This window comes from Suricata suricatta, chromosome 1 (assembly GCF_006229205.1).
Source record: "Suricata suricatta isolate VVHF042 chromosome 1, meerkat_22Aug2017_6uvM2_HiC, whole genome shotgun sequence".
Lineage (NCBI taxonomy): Eukaryota > Metazoa > Chordata > Mammalia > Carnivora > Herpestidae > Suricata > Suricata suricatta.
Genome location: NC_043700.1, coordinates 133,411,324 through 133,422,838, shown reverse-complemented (window position 1 = coordinate 133,422,838; position 11,515 = coordinate 133,411,324).

Below are 11,515 nucleotides of genomic sequence, written 5' to 3'. Positions count from 1 at the left end.
TTGTAATTAGGAAAGCAGATAAAGCAGACCTCTTGGCAATTTCCTGCCTCTGAAACCATGTGTTTTATGAACCAAGGAAAGTACCGCAGATTTCTTTTCAACTCCACCCTGGCAAACTGATAAACTCAGATCTTTCCCACCCACGCTCCGTACATCTCCCGTGGGACTATGAAAGTGAAGCAAGTATTAGTTGCTACTTTACTAGTACTATATTTCTTCTGGTTTCTACAAACTCAGCTTTATGCCAGTTTTATCTACCAGAAGGTCAGCCCCTCTCTGAGACCAGAGTTTGCCTGTCGCTGTGGATTTGAGAATTTCAAGTAAGGAGGGGGGTTACAAAGTGTAGATTAGCATTGAACAGCTCTCAGTAAACTGTAAAAAGAAATCCCAAACCTCCAAACCCAAGACACTAAAACAACACATTCAGCTGTAAGCATTTTAAAACACAACCATGCGGTAGAGAAAATGGGCCATCAAAACCTACATGAGTCTTCTTCTGGCAAGAGCTTTGTGGAACTGGATGTGGCAATAAATAATGGCCTGGAGTGGCTTGGAGGGCTCTGAGCTCACCCTGAAGTAACAATTGATAGGATATGAACCAGAAGGTGAAAGAGAACTTTGAAAAAGGACATTGAGGTCAAATCAGCTCCTATAGAAGCAAACCAGTATTAGGAGGTAGGGGAGAACAAAGGTCCTGGGTGGGAAGTGAGTGAGAAAGAGTCAAATTCACACCTCCCTTCAGAGAACGACAGCAAGGTAGAGAAGAACTGACCTGTATTGGTGCTCCTGGCCACATTCCTCACATGGAGTTTGGAGATTTCCAATGGGGAAGACTTTTGTGTTGTGTTGTGTTGTGTTGTGTTGTGTTGTGTTGTGTTGTGTTGGAAACTCAAGTTTACAAAGGAAAACCTAGGTCATGCACTGCAAAATCTATTTAAACAGGTATTGGGGCGCCCGGGTGGCTCGGTTGGTTGGGTGTCTGACTTTGGCTCAGGTGATGATCTCATGATTCATGAGTTCGAGCCCTGCATCAGACTCTGTGCTGACAGCTCAGAGCCTGGAGCCTGCTTCCAATTCTGGGTCTCCTTCTCTCTCCGTGCCTCCCCTGCTTATACTCTGTCGCTATTTCTCTAAATAAATGTTTAAAAATTTTTTTAAATAAAATAATTTTAAAAAAATAAACAGGCATTAAATTATCTCCTCATATAACATATCTTCTTTGGTTGCTATTTGTCAAACCAACTCCTATGGTCCTTAATTCCTTCAAGTATTTATTATGTGGTAACCATGGTCCAGAAACTGGCTAGGTGATGGGGTTATAAAGATAAATAAAGCTACATATTTTCTGACTTCGAGGAGTTGATAATCTGGGGAATGAGGAAGGGAGAGTAATGCAGATAGCTGGATAACTAGCAAAGGTAGCATTGTGATGGCGATTATTGTGGTGGTGATGGTCATGTTGGCAATGGTGGTCACGGTAGACGGGTTTGCAGATCAGGCAGACTTAGCTGCCTTACTCCACAGCTCTTTGACCTCAAAGAAGATTTACACACTGTTGTTCCTAACTTTCAGATTTAAAGAAAAAGATATTTGAAGAAAGTGTTGAATATTAGGTTCTCAGTGAATACTAATGTCATATAGGACAGTGGTTTTGATTCTGAAGCCAATCTATTCAGGTTCAAAATCCAACTCTAAATTTACTAGCTGTGTGGGGCACCTGGCTGGCTCAGTTTGTTAAGCCTTTTACTTCAGCTCAGGTCATGATTTCATGGGTTCATGAGTTCAAGCCCCGCATCATGCTCTGTGCTAATAGCTCAGATCCTGGAACCTGCTTTGGATTCTGTGTCTCCCTCTCTCTGTGTCCCTCTCCCACTCTCTCTCTCTCTCTCAAAAATAAACAATAAAATAATTTAAACTTCATAGCTATGTGATCACGAATAAATTATTTGAACCCTTTATTCCTCAATTTCCTTATCTGTAAAATTTGAGCAATAACAAAAATTAAACCCACTACCTAGGATTACACAGATTAAATGGATCAATGCATGTAAGTACTTAGACTGGTTCAGAATAGAATAAGCACTATGTATGTGCTAAGGTATTTGTTATTAAGTCCAGTAAACTGTGATATGCTTTGTAGCAATGCTATTAAAAATGCTAAGGACTGCCACTCACCCTCAAAATGTATAAACAGATACAGAGATATAGAGACTGACATATAAAAGAGACACTCATGAAGTTTTGCTAAATGGGAAAAAAAATATGCTGATAAAGCAGTGAGAAAGAAAGCAGAAAGACTGGAAGTCAACAGACATGACAACATGAACTGTTTATCTCTGAGTGGTAAGATTACAGGAAACTCATTTTCTTCCTTTTTTAAGTTGTGTTTTGTAAATTTTAAAGTTTATTAGTTTAATAATTTTAAAACATTTTTGTATGAGGTATAAGAAAGTTAGGTTCCTGGGGCACCTGGATGGCTCAGTCAGTTGAGCCTCTGACTCTTGACTTCGGTTCAGGTCATAGTCTCACGGTTCGTGGGTTGGAGCCCTACATTGCATTCTGTATTGGCAGTGTGGAACCTGCTTGGGATTCTCTCCCTCTCCCTCTCCCTCTCTCTCTGCCATTCCCCTGCTCATGCACTCTCTCTCTCTCTCTGTCTCAAAATAAATAAATAAATTAACTTAAAAAAAAAAAGAAAGAAAGGTCATTAAAAGTTGCCTCAAGCTGAAATGAAAGAATAAGTTCTGTCTAGAAGGATTCCTTGGGGAAGACACTTGGAGCTAGGCATTAAAGAAAGTAATCTGTAAGGACTTTGAAGACATGAGTATCAGTACAGATATCAGAACAAGCTCCCAAAACTGCCATGATTGTATATTATTTGATTATATCGGAAAAATCACGCAGAAATAATACATAAGTGGGCCATTAATCCTTGGTGAAGAAGTCATCTCTGGGCATTGAATATCAGAGTCCACCCTTAATTCTCACTTGTTTTCCTATATCTGAGGTATCTGGTGGAAACATTGGTCTCTCTCTCTCTCTCTCTCTCCTTCTCTCTCTCTCTCTCTGTTTCAGAAATATGGGATCCTATCTTTTGAAGGTATCTACAGACAGTTAAGTCTTCTTTGTGATGGCTCCCACAGAATAGATGCTAATTATATTGCATAAGTTCCAGATACTGACAGGTAATGTGAGAACCATGTAGACCTCCCTATCATGGATCACAGCCAGTGTAAGATCCATCTTATGTGTACTAAGAGCTGAGTCTTTCCTAGGAAGTGGGTGGTACAGAACAGCAGGAAATGTTCTACCTTCCTGGCTCTTCTGTGCCCCTCAGACCTCAGTACTCTAATGAAGTGCTAGAATGAGCTGCAGACAGAGCCAACCAGCCCAGGGCCGCTAACAGCTATTTCAGTTCTCTTGTGAACCAGCCACAACTTAGCCCTCTACCATGGAAGGCTAAACTCAATAGTGATGACTGGGCAATGTCTCCAATTTATCCAGACATGTTTCCGAAGGGAAGACTTGGTGACAAAGGAGAAAAGCAGCTTCATTCCTCTTTTTACCTCATGTCTCTCCCTAAGCCCTCTGCTTTAATTTCTGGCTAACTTCACAGCAATGCTGACATGACAAAGAGAAGTATTTGCATTGTTTAGTCTACTTTTAATTATTTCAATATGGAGACCATCCCTGGCCACCAGACAACAAACTGTCCGTTCTTGATTTTCTCCTTACTCTTTCTTCTGGGTTTTGGATATGTGGTTTGGCCGGGCCAGGTGCAGCCAGAAACTTCTTGGGAGGTCCAAGGTTTCCCAGAATTTATAATCTACCCAGAAAAAGCCCCTGTAGGGAAACTCCACAGATCACTCTACAGTCCCATCTCTGAGGACACAACAGTTGTCCTGCTTCTCCTTGGCCTTCCCAGTGTGATGATCATTTCTTCTTTCTTTAGGACAGGCAGTCTCCCTGACCTTTCCCTTCCTAGGTATAAAGGAAAGACTAGACTCCAAACCCACACTCTGGGTTCAAATACCATCTGCTTGCTGTGTAATTTTGGGCAAATTACTTAGCTATGCTGATCCATCACTTCCTTCTATTTATGAGATGGGAGTAGTGAAGTAAATCAGAGAGAAAAAGAAAAATACTGTATGATCTTACTTATATGTGGAACCTTAAAAAAAAAAAAACCCAAACTTGGGACACCTGCATGGCTCATTTGGTTAAGTGTCTGACTCTTGATCTTGGCTCAGGTCATGATCTCATGTTTCGTGAGTTCAAACCCTGCATTGGACTCTGCACTGGTGGTGGGGAGACTGGTATTCTGTCTCTCCTTCTCTCTTCCCCTCACCTACTGCTTATGCTCTCTCTCTCTCAAAATAAAGAAATAAACCTTAAAAACAACAACAACAACAAAAAAACCCACATAAACTCAAGATTAGTATTTGTCAGAGGTGGGGTTAGGGGATGGGTGAAAAGGGAGGAGGTGGTCAAAAGGTACAAACTTCTAGTTGTAAAATAAATAAGTCCTGGGGAACTAATGTACAATATAGTGACTATAGTGAATAACACTGTACTGTATATCTGAAAGTTGCTAACAGAGTAGATAGTAAACAAGAAACAAGTGTAATTAGGTGTGGTAATGGATGTTAACTATAGACATATTGTGGCGATCATTTTGCAACATATACATACATCAATCATTATGTTGTACACCTGAAATTAATATAATGGTGTATGTCCTATTAGTTCTTAATTTTTAAAAAGATGGGAGTAATAATTTATCTGATATTGTCAAAAAGGCCCAAGGAGGAAGTGATTAGATCTGTTCTGAAAGATATAAAGAATTAAATGTGGTAACAAAAGTTACCTAACAAGAAGCACCTAATGCAACATTTGAAATACAGTAATGGGTGGATACTATTTATACTTTTCCCCAATTTTCCATTCTCCTTTCCTATAACAAGTGCATGCAAAGTCTTTACTATTGTAGGCAAACAGACAAAGGACTGCATATTGTATACCATAACCACGGGGAAATTTCACAGCTTAACAAATGACACCACGTTCTTGATTCTGTGACAGTGCAGGAGAATTCAGCTTCCCTTGGACTTTGACTTTAAGACCTCACATTCTCTTCTCACCAACAGGCCTGAGGATCCAGTGCGTGTTGATTGCACGATCCTTTCAGGTGTCCCCTGTCTCGGTAATAATAGATCCCGTTTTCTTAACACTCACCATGAGCCATGTGTATATAGTATTTCATGTTATCCTTACAAGTCCATGAGGCAGGTAATGTTACTTTCATTTACTAGTTAGGAAACCGAGGCTCAGAAAGGTTAAGTGTCACAACTAGATTGTTCTGGAGCCACAATACACCTGAGATCACCATGGCTCCCGTATTTGTGTGCTTGACTCTCTCCCCATGGTGTCCTGATTCAATAATAGCAACAGTTGCAAAGCTCTTTACTGTTGAGGCCTGTTTTTCAAGGGGAGAAGGGCCCAGAAACTTGCTTTGTCTCATGAACCCTCTGGCTTCATGATACATCACTGGCATCTAACTGTCATGAATATCGAAGTCAAAGTTAAGTCTTTTAGAAGTTTACAGGTCAATAATAGAAAATCATCTAGCATAGGGGGTAAGAGCTCTAGACTGTTCTTTCACGGGTGAAGGGGCAGATTGGAACACTGAATAAACTTTTCACGGATACACAGTCTCCCTGTTTTTGTGTTTCACAAACTTTCCAAGAGGGAGGTATTCGAGAGGGAGGTATATGACTGCTCTTCATTTCCCCATGGAGCACAGCGTAGGAGTCCTGAAACCATTCAGCCAGGAGGACTTGGCAGCTTCTAAAAGTCATGTCACTGACAAATGCAGTCTCAGTTGAAGTGATTGCAGACATCCAGGGGGTCAGCAGGTCCCAACCTGAACTGTGGGGGAATCCACAGTTTCTGGAGTGGGAGGAAGTAGGCATCAAGAGAGGAAACCAAATGAAGAACAAGAAGATCATGGAGGAGGAGCAAAGATCTGGAGGAGAAGTAGCTGTCACCCCGTGGCCAGGACATCTTCAATAAGGCAGCGGTGAACGAATAGTGCATGTTGATGGCCTGCCGTGTCCTTAGCACTGTGGGTGCTCCATGCTTCATATGGGCCCTTGGGTGTGGCAGAGTTGGAAATACCTCATTTACCCTAAGTCTTCTACCAACTAGCTTCGAGAAATTGGGTAAATCATGCAGTCTCCCCGAGTGTTTATTTTATCTGTAAAATTGGCATAATAATATCTATATTATTCATTGAGCCCATACATGTTCATTGAAGACACACTGCGTGCTAAGCATTATTTGAGAAGCCAAATATAGATGAGTGAATGAAAACAAATCAGTATCCTACAAGACAAATAAGTTCTGGGGATATAATAACATACAGCATAGTGGCAATGATTAACAATACCCTATTGTGTATTTGGAAAATTGCTAAGAGAGTCAATCTTAAGAGTTCTCACCACAGGAAAAAAAAATATGTCACTATGCATGATGATGGGTGTTAACTAAATTTATTGTGGTAATCATTTTGCAATATACACATATGTCAAGTCATTGTACTGTACACCTTAAACTTAAACAGTATTATGTGTCAATTACATCTCAATAAAGCTGGAAGAAATTTTTAAAAATCAAATAAATCAGTGTCTACTTTTGTGGAACTCACAGCCTATGAATACAGGCAATTGTGATAAATTACATAAAATGCTGAGGAATTGGCAGTTATTATTTCATTTAATCCTCATGGCAATCCCATGAAGAGTGTGCCATTTTCATATCAACATTATTTACTATTGTTAAATGTTGAAAATGCATGTAGGCAGATCCAGACTAAGAAAAAAAAACCTTGAGAACTAGATTCATCTTAATTGAACAAGTTAAATGGCCATAGTTAGCTGATGCTGCTATAAAATTAAAGTCAGTTTGAGAAGGTGGTATATTTCATATTCAAAAATAGGCAGTCTTTCATTGATTCATGCCTTCTGTTGGTGAATATTTTCTGTTGTATTCTTACCATCTAGCCCAGTGCATAGCACCTGTTAGGTATGGATATATAATCATTGAATAAAATTGAGCACTTACTGCATTACATATTTATCAGGCATTATTCTGGAAATTGCACTGTATCTGACATTTGTTCTTAGAAATTGTATTAGAGTCTCTGGATAGAAAAAAAATCTCCGGCCTAGTAAGCTTTAGAAAGCTGCATGGATGTAAATGGAGGTGGTGAACAATGGTGGAAGCCAGTTTAGATGAAGAGGGTCCCCCACATCTCCAAAATAACCCCTTGAACTCTATTTCTACTCTAAACCCATCTCTTCTTACTCCAGGATCCTGCTCATAATGATGGGTATTCTTCCACGATTCTGCCCTTGGATTTCTGCTGTACTAGAAAATGCATGAATTATGGAGTCTTTAAATCACAGTTCCAGAACTTACTAGCTGGGTAATTTTGTGAAGTTATTCAATCTTACTGTCTTCCTCCTTTTTTCTTCCTTTCTTTCTTTCTTTCTTTCTTTCTTTCTTTCTTTCTTTCTTTCTTTCTTTCTTTCTTTCTTTCTTTCTTTCCTTCTTTCTTTCTTTCTTCTCTCCCTTCTTCTTTTTTTTGCTAAGCAAACTCTGCCCCAACATGGGGCTAGAACTCATGACCCTGAGACCAAAGGTTGCATGCTCTACCAGATGAGACAGCCACGCACCCCTGAAGTTATTTAATCTTAACTTCTCAACTTCTTACATAATATTGAGACAATGACAACCTTCCTGGTCAAGAGAATAAATAAAATAGTGTCTCTGAGAGTACGTAGGACACTGAATGAAAGGACGGAAAACTAGAAAGAGGGATAGGTATGTGCTGCTGTAAAGCTGGGTGGATAGGAAGCACAGAATGTTTTTGGTGCATCACCTGTATTCCTTTGACACTCAGTACTCCCTACGTGCTTTCACCTACTGCCAGTGCCTGTGGCAGTCTGCATCCAGCCTTTATTCAGCTGTAGGAGTTTGCGTTGGGCCACATCTAGGGAAGAATGAACAGAAGCACCTGTGGTCAACTAATGAGAGATGGGAGGTGGTGGATAAATACCTAAGTGCTCTCTCCTCTCAGGTCAGCTCTGGGGTATGATTTATACCGCCTCTCAGAGACCTTCAGTGAAGCTGAGTCCCAATTGCCCGTAGTAATAACCGGTTCATAACACACTCTCTATTGGCTGTCTTCCTTTTTCTGTTTCATATCTACACTCATCTTCCAGTGCCTCCTGGGGCCCATGCATTCTCGTTTCCAGGTCTGTTTCTGGGGAACTCATCCTAAAATAATCATTTTAAGTTAGAGGTATAACTGTGCATGTAGCTTTGTGAGGTCACTGGGCGGAAAAGTTGAGGGAAGAAAATGGAGGCTGAAGCTGGTAGAAATCATCTAGACTGCTTAAGTTCTGTGTGCTGGTGTGCTAGGAAGTTGCCAGGAGAGTTAAAGGAGAGGTACAAGTCGTGGTGCAGCTAACGTTAGATAGCACTGAGTGGGAAACGAGCCATTTCTTCAGAATTATTTTCCTCCAGAAACAGTGTAACTTGGAAACACAAGTGAAGAAAATGAAAGAGAGGGAGGACTAGGAATAGGAGCAATGAAAAGAGTAAGAGAAGCCCAGTGAGTTATCATCTACCACGTTACAGCTCCCATCTACCACTACTTTACATCTATTTCCCTGGGGTCTTTGAAAGTCTAGCCTAGGATATGGGGGCACACAAGGAGTCAGTTGTTCTAGCAGGCAAGACAGGAAATAGTGAAGGCAAAGAGTGTCAGTGGATGAAGCAGGAGAGATGCCAGGGAAGCTGGAGATAGACCGACCGGAGTAGGACGGGAGGTGACAGACCATGCCTACAAATGAAATAATCATCTCAGACACACACCTGTGCAAGCCCTGTGTGTAGTTCTGCTGACCAATGGCAGGGAGTGGGGTGCTATGATGGAGGATTTCAGTCCAGGAAACATGTTTGGGTTCAACAAATCTGAAAGGTTAACATGGACACTAACACTAACAGTGAGGGCCAGGAAGGAGTCAGAGGTGAAGGGACATGAGTCAGCTGAATCTGAGGAAGTGAGAACAGATCTGAGAGTCACAGTGCTAAGAACAGTACAGGCTTCATGTGAACAGCAGATGAGAGCGGGGGAGGATAGTGGGAGGGTGAGAAATCACACTGGAGAGAGGAAGGAAAGCTGGCGCTCCACCTCAGCCACTGATTTAAGAGAGTGGGAGAAGGTAAAACCTTCCTGCTAGGAAGAATTGAGAGAACAGTTATGTCACAGGAGAGCATACTTTAGGCAAGGAGAAGGAGGAAACAGATAAAACGTGGATTTATGTTAATGGGGATTATAATAGGTCATTATATGTGTCATTTTGGCTAGGTCACAATACTCGGGTATTTGGTCAAACATTATTCTACGTGTTTCTGTGAAAGCATTCCTTAGATGAGGAAGGAAGATGTTAACATTGAAATTGGCAAGCTTTCAGTAAAGCAGATCACCTTCCAGAATGTGGGTGACCCCCCTCCCATCAGCTGAAGGCCTTAACAGAAGAAGACCACACTCCCTTGAAGAAGAGAGAATTCTGCCAGCAGACTAGAACCACAACATCAACTCACCCCTGGGTCTCCAGCTGGCCAGACCACCCCCCAGGGTTTGGACATGTTGCTTCCACAGTGGTGTGAGCCCATTTCTTAAATCAGTCAATCAATCTCGATAGATGCATCGATAGATAGACTATATATATATATATATATATATATACACTCTACCCATAAATCTGGTTCTAACTCTACACACACACACACACACACACACACACACACATCCTATTGGTTCTGTTTTTCTGGAGAATGCTGACTCATATAGAGACTTGGAGACTTTCCCCACAACGGCGTGCAGATCCCAAAGGTTATAGCGAAAGGCTATAGTTAAAGATCCAGGGAGAACACAGGAGTTAGAAGGACAAGACTGACTGGGTTGGGAATGTGAGGGCAAGGAATGGACCTGAAGGATCCATGAGAATAATGGCGTAAACCCAGGTTCTATCAGTTAGGTTTAACTCCAGAAAACAAAAATGATCGTGGTTATTTTAATGAAGTTTGGAAATAACAGAGGGAATCAGGTGCTTACAAAACCTTAGGAATAGCTGGGTTTCCTAGAAGTGGTGCCTGTAACAACACAGCCCTCAGGCCTCCCAGGGAGCCACCCCTTGCTGCAGTCAGGAAGATCAGCACTTGGGGGCTGCCTCTAGAAATGGGGGCTTCCAGACCACATTGCTTCCAGGAGCTGAACGCCGTCAGGCAGGATTTATCTATTAGGTCCAGTAGGCAGTGCCTAGGGCCTGCAAGACTCCTAAGAGCCCATAAAAATATTTAAATTTCCTTTAAAATCAGAAAAAAACTTTTAGGTTGAATTAAATGTTTTAATATATAATAATAATATATTCACATTTATCCCAATACAGTCCTGGAATAAAATTTTTGTTATTTGCTTAATGGAGGAAGGATCACATTGAGGCAATAGTGCCTACGGCCAACGAAAGTCCTAATGTAGCTCTTAAAGCCATTGCTGCTGCCACCTTTGTGACTGTCTTCTGACACTAATGAGACCGGTGACCAGACACTGGAATGTGCTGCAGAGAAAGCATGTTGGACTGTAGAGATGGGGAAAGAAGCAGAAAGCCTCACTTTGACCTTCCCTAACTGGTGTGAGAGCATCTAATCAGTGGAAATGATTTCATATCCCAAATTCTAGATCCATAAGAGTCTAGGACAGGTAATTTTTAGATTTCCAGTGTCTGTGGTAGCAGAAGACACACATGAAAGAGGTTGGAAGAATGGACACCACGCGCCTGTCCCACCACACCACCACACCTGTGAGCTGGAGTACAACAGGCCTTCCCACCAAAGGAAAGGAAGGACAGGAATCCCTGATATAAAGTAAGTTAAACTTCACTGAAAACAAAAGAAATTTTGATTTTCTCTCCAAGGAACAACTTCTGTTTCTGGCCAGCAAAGATGATGACAAGTCTCAGGTTCTGATTCTACCCAATCCGAGCAGATGATACAATTAGACTGAACCAGTATACTTCCTCCTACCCGATGTTAGTAGCAAAGAGCCACAAATACAGGGGTGGGTGCAATTCATATTCAACTAAACACAACATTCCAGCCTCTTTCGGTAGTTCTCCTTCCCTTGGATCTCATTTTCTACCACTCTTCACTTTGCTCATTGTGCCCAGCAACACAGGATTCCTTGCTGCTTATTAAGTGCTCAAAAGTATTTGTGAGTGAGTGAGTGAATGAAGAATATTAACATTAAGGCTCTCCTCTTCTTCCAGCTCAATTCATTTTAGCTACATGTCAAACCTCCTACCTCAGGGCCTTTGCACTTGGTATTCCTAGGTAGGAAATAGCTTGACTTTCTCACCTCCTTTAGGTCTCTCTTCAACTGGTCACA